General features: G+C 41.5%; 1 protein-coding gene and 2 non-coding genes across 3 annotated transcripts in view; 2 read left to right on the top strand and 1 right to left on the bottom strand.

Annotated features, from left to right (window-relative positions):
- The window catches only part of Znf777 (zinc finger protein 777), a 217,206-nt gene that overhangs the window by 158,413 nt on the left and 45,886 nt on the right, over positions 1-12,907 (bottom strand). The window lies entirely within an intron of this gene.
- On the top strand, positions 10,575-10,646 carry Trnac-gca (transfer RNA cysteine (anticodon GCA)). Its single transcript has one exon. It is a non-coding gene; the product is annotated as a tRNA-Cys (tRNA).
- Positions 11,498-11,569, top strand: Trnac-gca (transfer RNA cysteine (anticodon GCA)). Its single transcript has one exon. It is a non-coding gene; the product is annotated as a tRNA-Cys (tRNA).

The following is a 12,907-nucleotide window of genomic DNA, read 5'->3' as shown; positions in this document are numbered from 1 at the left end:
CTTTTAATTTTCTATCCTAAGTATCTAATTTCTCTGGCATGAATTATCTGAAATCAAACTAAACAATTACCTAACCCTAACTTTTTACTGCAAGATTGTGCAATGCTTCAAACTCATTTAGATACCAGATGTTACAATGAAACATCATCTTTTAGACACACATTTAGCCTAGATTATCCCCAAGAAACAATCAGACAACTAGATAAGAAAATATCTCTCCAGGTTTTGAACTTCCATTTAATTATGACTCCTATCAGTGGCACCATAGATTTCCCCATGAGTGGACCAGATGTTTTCACATAGGGGCAACTATAGGTGTAAAATTAAGGGCCTCAGTGTGACTGACTTTACTGCATTCAGGTGGAGTAATCCTTGCAGTGCAGGGAAACAATGAGGAAATTCCCCAGAGCGAAGATGGCTCTGGCAGCTGCTGAGAAATCCTCAGTTTCCCCTTTACTTACAGGATTAACTTCTTTGGATAGACCCAATCCCAGGCAATCTGGCATATCTCCTAACTTTCCAGTAGAGTCAGTTTTAATCTGCCTTAGGTCTTGAAGGGGGAAGAGGAAATGTACTTTGATCGGCTCAAGTTTTTTTTCTTGACTCTTTTTCTCATGGCAGAACTGTAGACTAAAGGAGCCGCCTAAGTGTTAAGGGATATCTACTGGTTGTAAGGTAGCAGATTACCGGAAGAGTTGATTCTAAAAATGCCTCTCTAGCAGCTTAAAGAACACAGCTCATTTTAAACACTGGGGTGGTAAAACAGACTATTGAAAGTTACCTATGCACCTTAGGGAACCTGGGCAGATTTTGCTAATTATCCCGTGCCTTTCTTAGTCCTGCAACCTGATTTTCTAACATTTCTGACCTGCGAAGGAAGGGGAGCATCCAGGAGGAATGGATGCCAGGTTGTGGGAGTGTTGCGTAGCCCATACGGAGGCAAATATGATTGGGGTTTTCCCTCAGTGCCATTCATCTACCGATCACCCTAGATACCCCTGGGGGCTGTCGGGAGGAGGCTCAAGAGAAAGGAACCTTAAGAATCGTCTGAGAGTAGCCCAGACCAGAATTCCGCAGTTGTTCCAAACTCCTTCCCCCACCTCCACGCATCCAAAGCAGGTAGGGATTCCAGACACTGTGTACTCACGCCAATTGCTCTCCGGGCCCAGACAGAAAAGTTGGAAGCGGCTTTGGCAGAACCCAACATGCCTGCTCTGTATTGAACAGGTGATTAAGAGCTGCCTAGGCCGAGAAACCTCTCACCCGAGTCTTGAAGAGTGGTGGCTGCACTAGTTGCGTTTAAGTAGCCGTCGGGTGCCCACCTTACCCTCCAGAGAGAAAGAGAGAGAAAGATGCACCTCAAACAGACATGGGGTGCGTGCACTTACCTCGGTGTAGAATCTCAGTCTGGGACAGAATTTATGACTGAAAGTTCGGCTCCCATTCCCAAAGCCAATTAATGCCAATTTAATAATGAGGACAGGGTTTTGAGAAAATTTAAAGCGAGATATCAAAGTTTTTAGATCCCCAGCAGGCATTTCTTAACCGCAGTGGGTGCACGCAAGCCAACTACGGGAAGAAAAGAAAACACTGCTTCCCTAATCTCACTTACAATTTAGGTTAAAATTTAGCTAAAGTTATCTCCACACCTCTAAGGCAGATTGGAATTTGGGACTCTGCATCGGTCCAAAGTAAAACAATGCCATCACACTAAACAGAGACATAAAAAGACACACAGAGACACACAAAGACATAGATTCCCTTTTCAGATTGTCAAAAAAAATGAAAGTGGGTGCTGGCCCCAAGCCAACTGGGGCCTTCCCTTCAGATTGGGGGAGCATCCCCCTCAGTTTGGGTCTGACAACCCCAGATTGGGAGATTAATTCTCTTGCCAGGGTTTTGGGCTGGGGACAGACAGGACAATAGAAACACATAACACAAAATTCGCAGCGCGGCCACAAAATTCGCAGCACGTCGTGGATTGCTACCCAGAAACTAAAGGCTCAGATGGATCCGTCAGCTACAAAATACTTTACCAAATACTTCACAAAATACTTTACTACAGGCAATCCACTCAGAACCCTGGGACGTCTCCCAGGGTGGCAGGAATCCCTGGGACGTCTCCCAGGGTGGCAGGAGAGAAGTCCGAGTTCGTCAACTCCTTCTCAAGCTGCCCAGAAAACAGAGCGATTACGCGTAATCGTACGGACGCCGCGCACAGACAGATAACGACCAAAGACTGCAAACATAGAACAAAAGAGACACAAAATGACACGAGCTGGCCAGCTTACCTCCCAGTGGTTGCCGGGTGTTCCTCGGGCAGGGATCCGGACGGGGTTACAGGAGTTCTCCTGGCTGGCTCGCCAAATGAAAGACCCACCGATTCCCTGTCCAAGAAAGACACACGAGGCACTGGCTGCAAACGCAAGAGGTTTATTCAGACACAGACGCCTGTGGGTGCTCAGCAAAACCTCAGCCGGAGCTTTGGTGAACTGGCACACCGGGCTTTGGGGTACAGGTCTTTTATAGGATAATGGGGCAGGTTTCGCGCGCGCGGTAAGCAACAGGTTTCTTATTGGTTATTTTGAACCCAGCATATAGATTACCTAAAGGGCAAAGTTGTTCTTCACTTTAGGTTATCAGTTCCTATTTGCCTAAGAATGCCCTGGGACCTGTTTTTTTTTTGTTCTTTTCCAACCATCCTGTCCTTTCACAATAGACTACCCTTAACTGATTAACAGATAGACCTCTCTCTGGTGTTTAGTGGGTTAGCAACACGCCCTGATGGTTTCACAATGGGGCCTGGGGTTTCTGGGCTGGGGTCTTTCACCTCTAATAGCCAAATTATCTTCTTCTGTATATTTACTCACTTTATTTTTTTATTTTAAAAAAATATTTAAATTTTAGTTGGTTGGATAAAATACCTTTATTTCACTTATTTATTTTTATGTGGTGCTGAGGATCAAACCCAGTGCCTCAAATATGGTGAAAAACCAGCCTCTATCTCAAAGCAAAGCCTGTTCAAGGAAGGGACATGACCTTTGTCCTTGGAAAAACCCACAGAGCACTCCTAGGTACATTCCCACCCTGCTAAGTTGTTTATCTACAGGAGAGATCTGCTGCGCCAGGTGTCCCTGACTCAGTCAGGCTAGGTGGGGACCCACAGCAGCCCCCTAGCAGCCACCAATCAGCATGAGACAGGGAAATACCTGGGATGCCAGATGACCCTCCCAGTAGTTTATGGTGTTGGGAAACCATGTAGTTCAGCACGTACACCCCTCTTGGCTTAAAACCAATCAGTTCAAACGAATACCCGCTTTGTACTGACCAATCACCCCTAGACAACTTGTTCCCGCCAGTGAATGTGCTAATCATGTTTTAGAGTTGTTATTTGGTTTTCCCGCGGTGTGTGATGATTTGCTAAAAGAGGCTATGATGTATGTGAAGTCCCTGCCCTCTCCAAAAAATGTATAAAAATGCTGCAAACCCTGGGTTCGGGGCCTCTCAGCGTCACCAGTTGCTGTGTGTGCGTGCGGAGGACCGAGCTAGCTCACAATAAACACCTCTTTGCTGCTTACATCGATCTTGGGTCTCTGGTGGTCTTTGGGGGTCCCAAATTGGAGCATAACAATGGTAGGCAGGTGTTCTACCACTGAGCTACAACATAGCCACCCCCACCCCTTTTTTGGTATTGCAGGGGCACTCAACCACTGAGCCACATTTCCAGCCCTAGTTTGAATCTTATTTAGAGACAGGGTCTCACTGAGATGCTTAGTGCCTTGAAATTGCTGAGGCTGCCTTTGAACTTGTGATTCTCCTGCTTCAGACTTCTGAGCCGCTGGAATTACAAGCGTGAACCACTGCACCTGGCTCTTACTATTTTGAAGAACTATTTAGTTGGTGTAACTCCTTCCTCCACCACTCATGCTTTTGCAGTTACTAGTACTGTGGATAGCATAGTTAACATCTGCTTTTTATATCAGATCTAGTTCATGACTATTTATTATTTTTGTCATTGACAATTACCAACAATGCCATTCCTGTTTTTATGGATATTTGTGTTGTAGATGTCATAGTAGGCAGCAGGCATTTGTTTTAATGCTGCATATTGCTTGCTTGTGTTGTTGCTATTGTTTGTTTGCTCCTTTTCTGGGAGATATTGGGACTTTATCAGGACACTACAAGTTCACAGACACTCTGCTGCTGAGCTAAACCCAGTCAAGAGATGGCACACCTTGTTCCCCAAACCAACTAACTATATTGTAACCTCAATGATACCTATTACATATAAAGGACACAAAAACCCAAACTAATTACCAGGCCCCAGGTAGAAATGGATATGGAGAGTCATCAGGTCTCACTCATGGACATCTACTCCTACAGCAAAAACAAAATTAACATGAATTAACATAAGGGCTTTGGGCACCACACCTATGAGTGTTTTTAATCTAGATCATTCACATATTCTTTTAGAATATACAGAGTTGTAAAGTAAAGAAGAGCAATCACAGGTGGCGCACCTCACATACCCTGCTGTATACAACACAAATTGCCAGATCTACAAGACCCCACGTGTAACCTACAGGGAAAGTGGAATAATCAAGTTTTGACACACCATACATTCTGTCAAAATATATTCATCATCACCAAAGAACCAAGAAGAAAACTATACTGCAAAACCCATTTGGAAATATATTGAAAAATTCATAATGACTTGATATCCCAGAATGTTTCGTCAAGAAAAGGCTGTGGCCTAAAAAGGTTAACAAGTAAGAGTGGAAGAGAGATCCATCCTAACAGATGCATAAAACCCAACAGAGGAATACAAGAAATATGAAAGAACAAAGTTGCCTCGTAAAATTCATAATTCACCAGTAACTAACTCCAAAGATATAGAAATGGATAAAACACTAGATAAGGAATTCAAAAGAATGATTGTACAAATGACAAATGAATTTGAAGAGAACACAGAAGGTAACTGAAAGACTTAGGAAGTGACAGGAAATAAATGAGAAATTCCATTAGAAGAGAGATTGAAAAAGAACCAAAAAAAATCTTGGAAATGAAAGATATACTAAATCAAATAAAATGTTCAGTTGAAAATCTCTCTAATAGAGTAGACTATGCTGAAGACAGAAGAGCTGGAAGATAAAGTTGCCATTAGGGACAATTTTGAAAACTTATACTCCAATAAATTGAAAAAATGGAAGAAATGGATGTTTTTTTAAATTGATTTTATTATTATTTTTAAATACATGTCAACAGTGGAATGCATTACAATTCTTATTACACATATAGAGCATAATTTTTCGTATTTCTGTATATAAAGTATGTTCACATCAATTTATGCCTTTATACATGTACTTTTTTTGCATTACAATTCTTAATCCTCATATATACCACATTTTTTCATATCTCTGTTTGTATATAAAGTATGTTGACACCCAATTCAAGTCTTCACACATGTACTTTGTAAAATGATGTCCATTACATTCTACCATCCTTGTGAATCCCCTGTCCCCTCCCTTTCCCCCCCACTCCTCTGCCCTATCTACAATTCATTTAATCCTCCCAAGCTTACCCCACTATGAGTCACCTCCCTTATATCAGAGAAAACATTCAGCATTTTTTTGGGGGGGGATTGGCTAACTTCACTTAGCATTATCTTCTCCAACGCCATCCATTTACCTGCAAATGTCATGATTATGTTCTTTTTAAATGCTGAGTAAAATTCCATTGTGTATATAAGCCACATTTTCTTTATCCATTCATCCACTGAAGGACATTTAGGTTGGCTTCACAGTTTAGCTATTGTGAATTGTGCTGCTATAAACATTGATGTGGCTGTGTCCCTGTAGTATGCTATTTTAAAGTCCTTTGGTACACAATTTGTTGAACACATATGACATGCCAAAATTGAATCAAGAGGACATAGAAAACCAAAACACACTGATAACTAGCAATGAGATAGAAGCAGTAATAAAAAGTATTCCAACAAAGGAAAGTCCAGGACCAGATGAATTTTCAGCTGAATTTTATTAGATCTTTAAAGAACTAATACCAATGCTACTCAAATTATTTCATGAAATAGAAAGAGAATGAACACTTCCAATTTAATTCAGTGGAGCCAGTATCACCCACATGCCAAAACCAAATAAGAATACATCAAAGAAAGAGAGCTACACATCAATATGTCAAAGGAGCTTAAAGCAAAAATTCTTACTAAAATACAAATCATCTTCAACAATACATTAAGAAGTTTGTACATGATATCCAAGTTGTTTTATTGCAGGGTGCAGGATGATTTAACATATGCAAATCAATAAATATAAGTCACCACATAAATAAAAATCATATATTGTCTCAGTTGATGCACAGGAAGTTTTCAATAAAATTCAACCATTAATGAAAATAAAAAACTGAAGAAATTAGGGATAGAAGGAATCTATATATAAATATCATAAAAGCTATATATGATAAACCCAAAGCCAACATCACAGCAAGTGGGAAAAAAACTGAAAAAATTTCCTTAAAATCTTCAACATGACAAGATATCCACTCTCAGCACCCATATTCAATACTTTAATATAGCACTTAGACATTCTAGCCAGAGCAATGAGGCAAGAGAAGGAAATAATAGGGATAAAAATAGGAAAAGAAGAAGTCAAATTATCACTATTTACAAATAAATATGATTATATACATAGAAGATCCAAGAAGCTCCACCAGAAGGTGGCTAGACCTAAAAAGCAAATAAGTAGCAGGTTACAAAATCAACATATATAAATAAAGAGCTTTCCTATACACCAATAATGAATCTGCTGCAAGAGAAATCAGGAAAATAATCCCATTCAAAATAGTCTCAAACACCACCAGCTTAAGAATAAATCTAACCAAGGAGGTAAAAGACCCCTACAATGAAAACCATAGAACACTGAAGAAAAAAGTAGAACACAAGACACAAGAGGATGGAAAGAACTCCATGTTCAAGGATAGGCACAATTAGTATGGTTAAAATGGCTGTTTTATCAATAGTAACATGCAGATTCAATGAAATCCTCATCAAAATATCAATGATATTCTTCACAAAAGTAGGAAAAACAGTCATAAAATTCATCTGTAAGTATAAAAGATCCAGAATAACCAAAGCAATTCTAAGCTGAAAAAAGCAAATAAATTATATTACAGAGATATAAAAATAAAAACTGCATGGTACTGACATAAAATAGACATATAGACCAATGGAACAGAATAGAAGACACAGAGACAAATATACCCAGATATAGTCATCTGATCCATCACAAAGGTGTGAAAAACATACACTGGAGAGAAGATGGTCTTTTTGACAAGTGGTACAGTGAGAAATGATTCTCTATACATAGAAGAATGACACTAGATCCTTATTTCTCACCCTGTACCAAGTCAACTCAAAATGAATAAAAAATCAAGGAATTAGATCAGAAATCAATATCAAGAATATATAAAGAACTCAAAAGAAACCCCACAAATAAACCAATTAATAAATGGGGGAAATGAACTAAACAGCCACTTCTCAAAAGAATAAATACAAATGGCTGATAAAAATATTATAAAATGATTGCCATCCTTATCAATTAGAGAAATGTAAATCAAAACTACACTGAGTTAGAATGATAGCCATCAAGAATATAAACAATAGTAAGTCCTGGAAAGACTGTGGAGAAAAAGGAATACTTTTACACTGTTGGTGGGATTGTAAATTAGTACAAACACTGTGGAAATGAGTGTGGAGTTTCCTCAAAAGACTAGGCATGTAATCATTATATGACCTAGCTATACCACTCCTTGGCATTTATCCTGAAGAATTAAAATGAAAATACTATAGTGATAGATGCATATCCATGTTTATAGCAGCACAATTCACAAAAACCATACTATGGAACTTGGTACTTGAAAATATAAAGAAAATGTGGCATATATATGCAATGAAGTTTTATTCAGCCATAGAAGAATGAAATAATGATATATGCAGGAAAATGGATTTGAGAATATTGTATTAAGCAAAATAAGCCCAAACTCAACAAGTCCAAGGTCATATGTTTTCTCACATACATGGAAGATACAGAGAAAAGGGAAATGGAAGGTTGTGGGGGGTGTCATGAAAATCAAAGGGAAAGCAATGGAGTAGCAGAAAGAAACCAGAGAGAAGGAGGAAAGGAGGGAAAGAGAAAACACTAGGGGATGATACTGGCAAATTAATTGTTGTATTTTGTGGATGTATGAATTGTTACAACAATCCAACCACTATGTGCAATTCTCATGCACCAATAAAAATATGGGGGAAAAAGAAACCAGAGCTTCAGGAATTGTAGTGCAGATTTCTGAGAGCATTTGGAAAACTCAGGCTTTGGAGCCTTGGAGAGAGGTGAGTATATTTTGCAAGTGGTTCTGACACAGCGGGCAGTTTCTGCTTATTCCTGTATCTGGCCATTTGCCATGAGACTTTATGGATCTTTCATTAGAGATGGAACCTGCTCTTGAACTAGGGCTTATCCTGTGCCTTGCTTTCACCAATGAGCTGGTGGTATGTGACAAGAGACAGGATGAAAACCTGCTTGGAAAGGTAGTTGGGCTTGCCCCTTTGCATTTCTGCCACAGCCGTGAAAGTGCCCCCTACCTGCTGCTGCTCCTCGGGCTGGGAGCCCAGAATGAACACTCATGGCACAGACACAAACCCAACTCACAAGAGAGGACAGGTGCAGAGGAGCCACAGCTTGAAGCAGAGCCATCTGAGCCCAGCCCAGACCAACTGAATGACATCCAATCTGCCAATCTAAGCATCTGAGAATAAATACTTATTTTGTATGATGAAATTTGGGGGATATTAGTTGTGAAGCAGTATTGTGGAAGTGGCTGACTAACAGCATGACCCCTACACTTGCCTCCCAGCACCCATCAGCTACCGAATGAGGGGAGAAAAGGGGACTTCAGTGTATGAAAGGAATTCAGGTTGTGTCTGCAATCGGGATGGGGACAAGCGAACGTCCTCTGGGTAATGAAAGGTGAACCCATGGCCTGAAGGAGAGGGACCTCTACTCAGTTTGTGGTGCATCTGCAGTTTCCATAGTTGACTAAGAATGAGTGAAACTTCTAGTGTCCCGTGGAATTCTTGGGTGTGGTGACACAGGTCTCTGGGGAAGGACAGGGCCAGCTCGAGGTGAGAGTGAGGCCTGAGTGAGGGCAGGCAGTTCCCTCCAGTTCTCTAGAGCAAAGAGACACGAGCATCCGTCCTGGATCACTGACTGCGGCTCAGTGTTAATCAGGGAGGACTGAACAGGGATGCGGGGATAACTTGGGGCTAAGCAATTGTCTGCACAGTGGGCAGCCCTTGGTTCAAGACGCTGTCACCTGCTGGCCCCTCCTAAACATACCCACCACATGTTTGCAGCTGCTGTCCTGTTCATGCTCCAGGGACTGTGGGACTCTGGACTCCCACTTCTTCACCTTTCAGTGGGATGGATCTCCTCTTCAGGCTCCTTCTTTGTGAACCTTGAAGGATTGAGAAAATGGAGAGAGACGGGGGAGGAAGAGGAGAAGCAAATGAGCAGTTCATCCCCTGGTCCAGAGCGTTTGTGAACAGAAGGCTTCATCATCAATGTGGTCTCCACTGTGACTCCGTCTCTAATCAGGTCTATGGCATGCAAGGGCACTGTCATGGTTTGTATCTCCAGTGTCCCCCAAATCTCCAGAATTAGTGCAGGAATGTTCAGAGGTAAATAATAATTTGATTATGAGAACTGTAACCCAAAAGCACATTAGTCCATTTAGTAAATTAATAATCTGAAGAGTCTAACTGACTCTAGGCATTGAGGAGTAGCAAAAGGAAGTGATGATTTGGGACATGCCCTTGGGGTTTGTATTTTGTCCCTGGTGCCTCACTTGCTGTCTCTGCTTTCTGGCTGCCACAAGCCAGCATCTTTCCTGCACCATCAACTTCTCCCATGATGTTCTGCCTCCACTAAGGCCCAGAACATTTTAGTCTTATGATCACAGATTACACCTCCAAAATGGGGAGCCTTAAATACACTTTTAAGCTGTTTCCTTTAAGTTGTTCTTGTCAGGTATTTTGGTCACAGTGATGAAGAGCTGACTAACATAGGTGCAGATTAAATGAGTACCTCCAAACTGTCAGTGAGTCAGAATCCCACATGGATCCGCTAGAGGCAGAGGTGATCCCTCCATCCCTTCTCAGAGGGTTGGATTAGGGGTTGTCAGGGAGGAATCAAGAATGTCTGCTCATGCCCATCCCAGGCCCCATCCTCACCTCTAGAGAGTCTGCTGAGCAGCCTGCTCTATGGTCTGGTTTCTCTAGTTGAGAGTGAAGGAGGTTCCTGCTGCAGACATCCATCATTTTTATGCCCACTCCGCCTCTAGGAAGGGTGTTAATTACACCTACAGGTGTGTAGACAGGAAGGGGTGTGGCCTAGCAGGAAGGAAGCTATGAAGGCAGACACTAGCAAGCGCACATCTCTAGGTGGAGAATCCAGGGTGTGGCCATCCAGGTTTAAGGTGCTTATTACAAATACATAGCAGCAGGGGGTATAGCTCAGGGGTAGAGCATTTGACTGCAGATCAAGAGGTCCCTGGTTCAAATCCAGGTGCCCCCTTGCTAGAATCATCTTTTAGATGCCAGAGATAATATTTTCTGAAGTAGTAAATGACCATGAGTTACATAATGACCCAAGTCATCTATATAAGCTCTTATCCCCCTGCAGTGTCACGGGCATGAACTTCAATATATACCCCTTGGGCTGTGGATTCTGCTCAGTCCACATCTGTGTCATCCTCTCCAGAAGGAGACAGCAGTAGGGCAACTGTGAGGTTACTCTAGGGCATGGCTGGTCATGCTGTGTCACAGGCTGTCCTTCCATGCAATGGATCCTCCAGGAAGATCCCCCTGATGCCTGAGTAGGGCTCCTTTCTCCCTGAGACCTCTGTGGAAACATTTTGTTCCTGATTTCTCTTTTGTTTGGATCAAGACTCTTTGAGGAACAAGGACTATATCTTCCCTGTGTCTCTGACCTCAACATGGATGACAGGGTCTAGCACCTTACAAGCTCTATGATTGTATGTTGAGGGAATGAGAAATGGAGTGAAATAACGAGCACCCCCTTCCCCTTGAGGCCTTGGAGTATGGAGAAGCCTCTTCCTCAGCTGTGTGTGAGGTTCTTTGAAGACCAGGGCCAGCAGCTCTTGTCTGATCACTGTGTGTGGACTTAGGGAAATGCTGGGGTCAGATGTGCTTCCCAGGTGCAAAGGTGGTTCCACCAGCTCAGTCTGAGAAGGGAGAGGAGCTGAGAGGGTGTAGTTAAGGTTGGAGATGCAAGAGAGGAGAACAGACTTCAGTGGAGAAAGCTATCACTTGCTAGAACATGCATAGAAAACTGCATTATAAATCACAGTAGCCTGGGTGCACTGCCCTGGATAAAGAGAAGGTAATGAGAGGTTCCACTTAAGTGGGGGTATAGCTCAGGGGTAGAGCATTTGACTGCAGATCAAGAGGTCCCTGGTTCAAATCCAGGTGCCCCCTCATTTATGTACTATTTTGGTAGCTACCTTAACCAGGTACCTCTTAGATGGGTCATGAGTGACACTGGTGACATTGCTTGGCATTTATTGAAACCACCTTAGATCCTGCTTCTCGGAGCTCCATGACATGGGGTCACAATGATATTCCTTTTATGTATAGGGCCTATGTCCTCAACCCTACTACCCTATGATCATCTCCCAAGAGCTCCAAGACCACCTTGACTTGAAGTCCCCCACTTCATAAGTACAGTGCACACACAGCAGGTCTCAGAAGCCACTTGGAGTGGCTTCCTTCCCACTTCCCTGTGCATCTTCTTTTCTTCTACCCCTGCACACCCCACTTTCATCTTTTGTTCATAGTCAAGGAAAAATCATGCTGGGTTTGGCCCAGAGCTGGTCACTATGTGATGAGATGCATTTCTGCATTCCCAGGTCCCTAATTGCCAGTCTAGGATGGGGGACAGGGCTGAGACTGTGCTAATAAGGACAAGCCAAATGAGAAGATGAAGATCTGACGGAGGCTGCAGATGTCAGGAGGGTTCCCATCCAGTTACAGTCAGTGCTCACTGAATTTCACTGATTTAAGCTTTGATCTAAATTATTTCTTGTCTTCTACTGGTTTGGGTGTTAATTTGTTCTTACTTTTATGGGACTTACTTTTATAGGGCTTTTTATAGAGATGTAATGTTAGATTATTTGTTTGGTCTTTCTGTTCCTTTGAAGTATGAGCTCAATGCTTTGAGAACCGCCTCCATACTGTGCCAAATGTTTTGACATGTTGTGTCATGAGTCTCATTTACCTCTAAGAATTTTAAAAATTTCCTTCTAATTTCTTCTGTTAGCCAATCATCATTCAAAAGTGTATTATTAAGTCTCCAGGAATTAGAGTGATTTTGATTTTTTTGATCTTATCTTTGTTGTAGATTTCTAATTTCATTCCATTATGATCTGATAGAATGAAGGTATTTTCTGTTTTTTTATTTGTTAAGGTATGCTTTGTCCTAAAATATGGTCTGCTTTAGAAAATATTCCATGTGGTATTTAGAAGAGAGTGAATTCAGACATTGATGGATGAAATATTCTATATGTCTGTTAAGTTCAAATTATTAATTGTGTTTTTTAGTTCTGTAGCATCTTTATTTAGTGTTTGAATGCTTTATCCAGTGATAAGAGAGGTGTGTTTAACCTCCCAGTACTGTTGTATTATGTTCTACTCGATTCTTTTGAAAATTTTTTTTCTTTTTAGTTGTATATGATAATAGATTCTTAATGTTGAAAAGAGTTTTTAAAAATTTTTTAAATTTTAATTGGTTATATGTGACAGCAGAATGCATTGCGA

The sequence above is a fragment of the Callospermophilus lateralis genome, chromosome 1 (assembly GCF_048772815.1).
Source record: "Callospermophilus lateralis isolate mCalLat2 chromosome 1, mCalLat2.hap1, whole genome shotgun sequence".
In the NCBI taxonomy this organism is placed as follows: Eukaryota; Metazoa; Chordata; class Mammalia; order Rodentia; family Sciuridae; genus Callospermophilus; species Callospermophilus lateralis.
The sequence above is the reverse complement of the archived record's forward strand: the minus strand, read 5'-3'. Positions and strand labels throughout refer to the sequence as shown.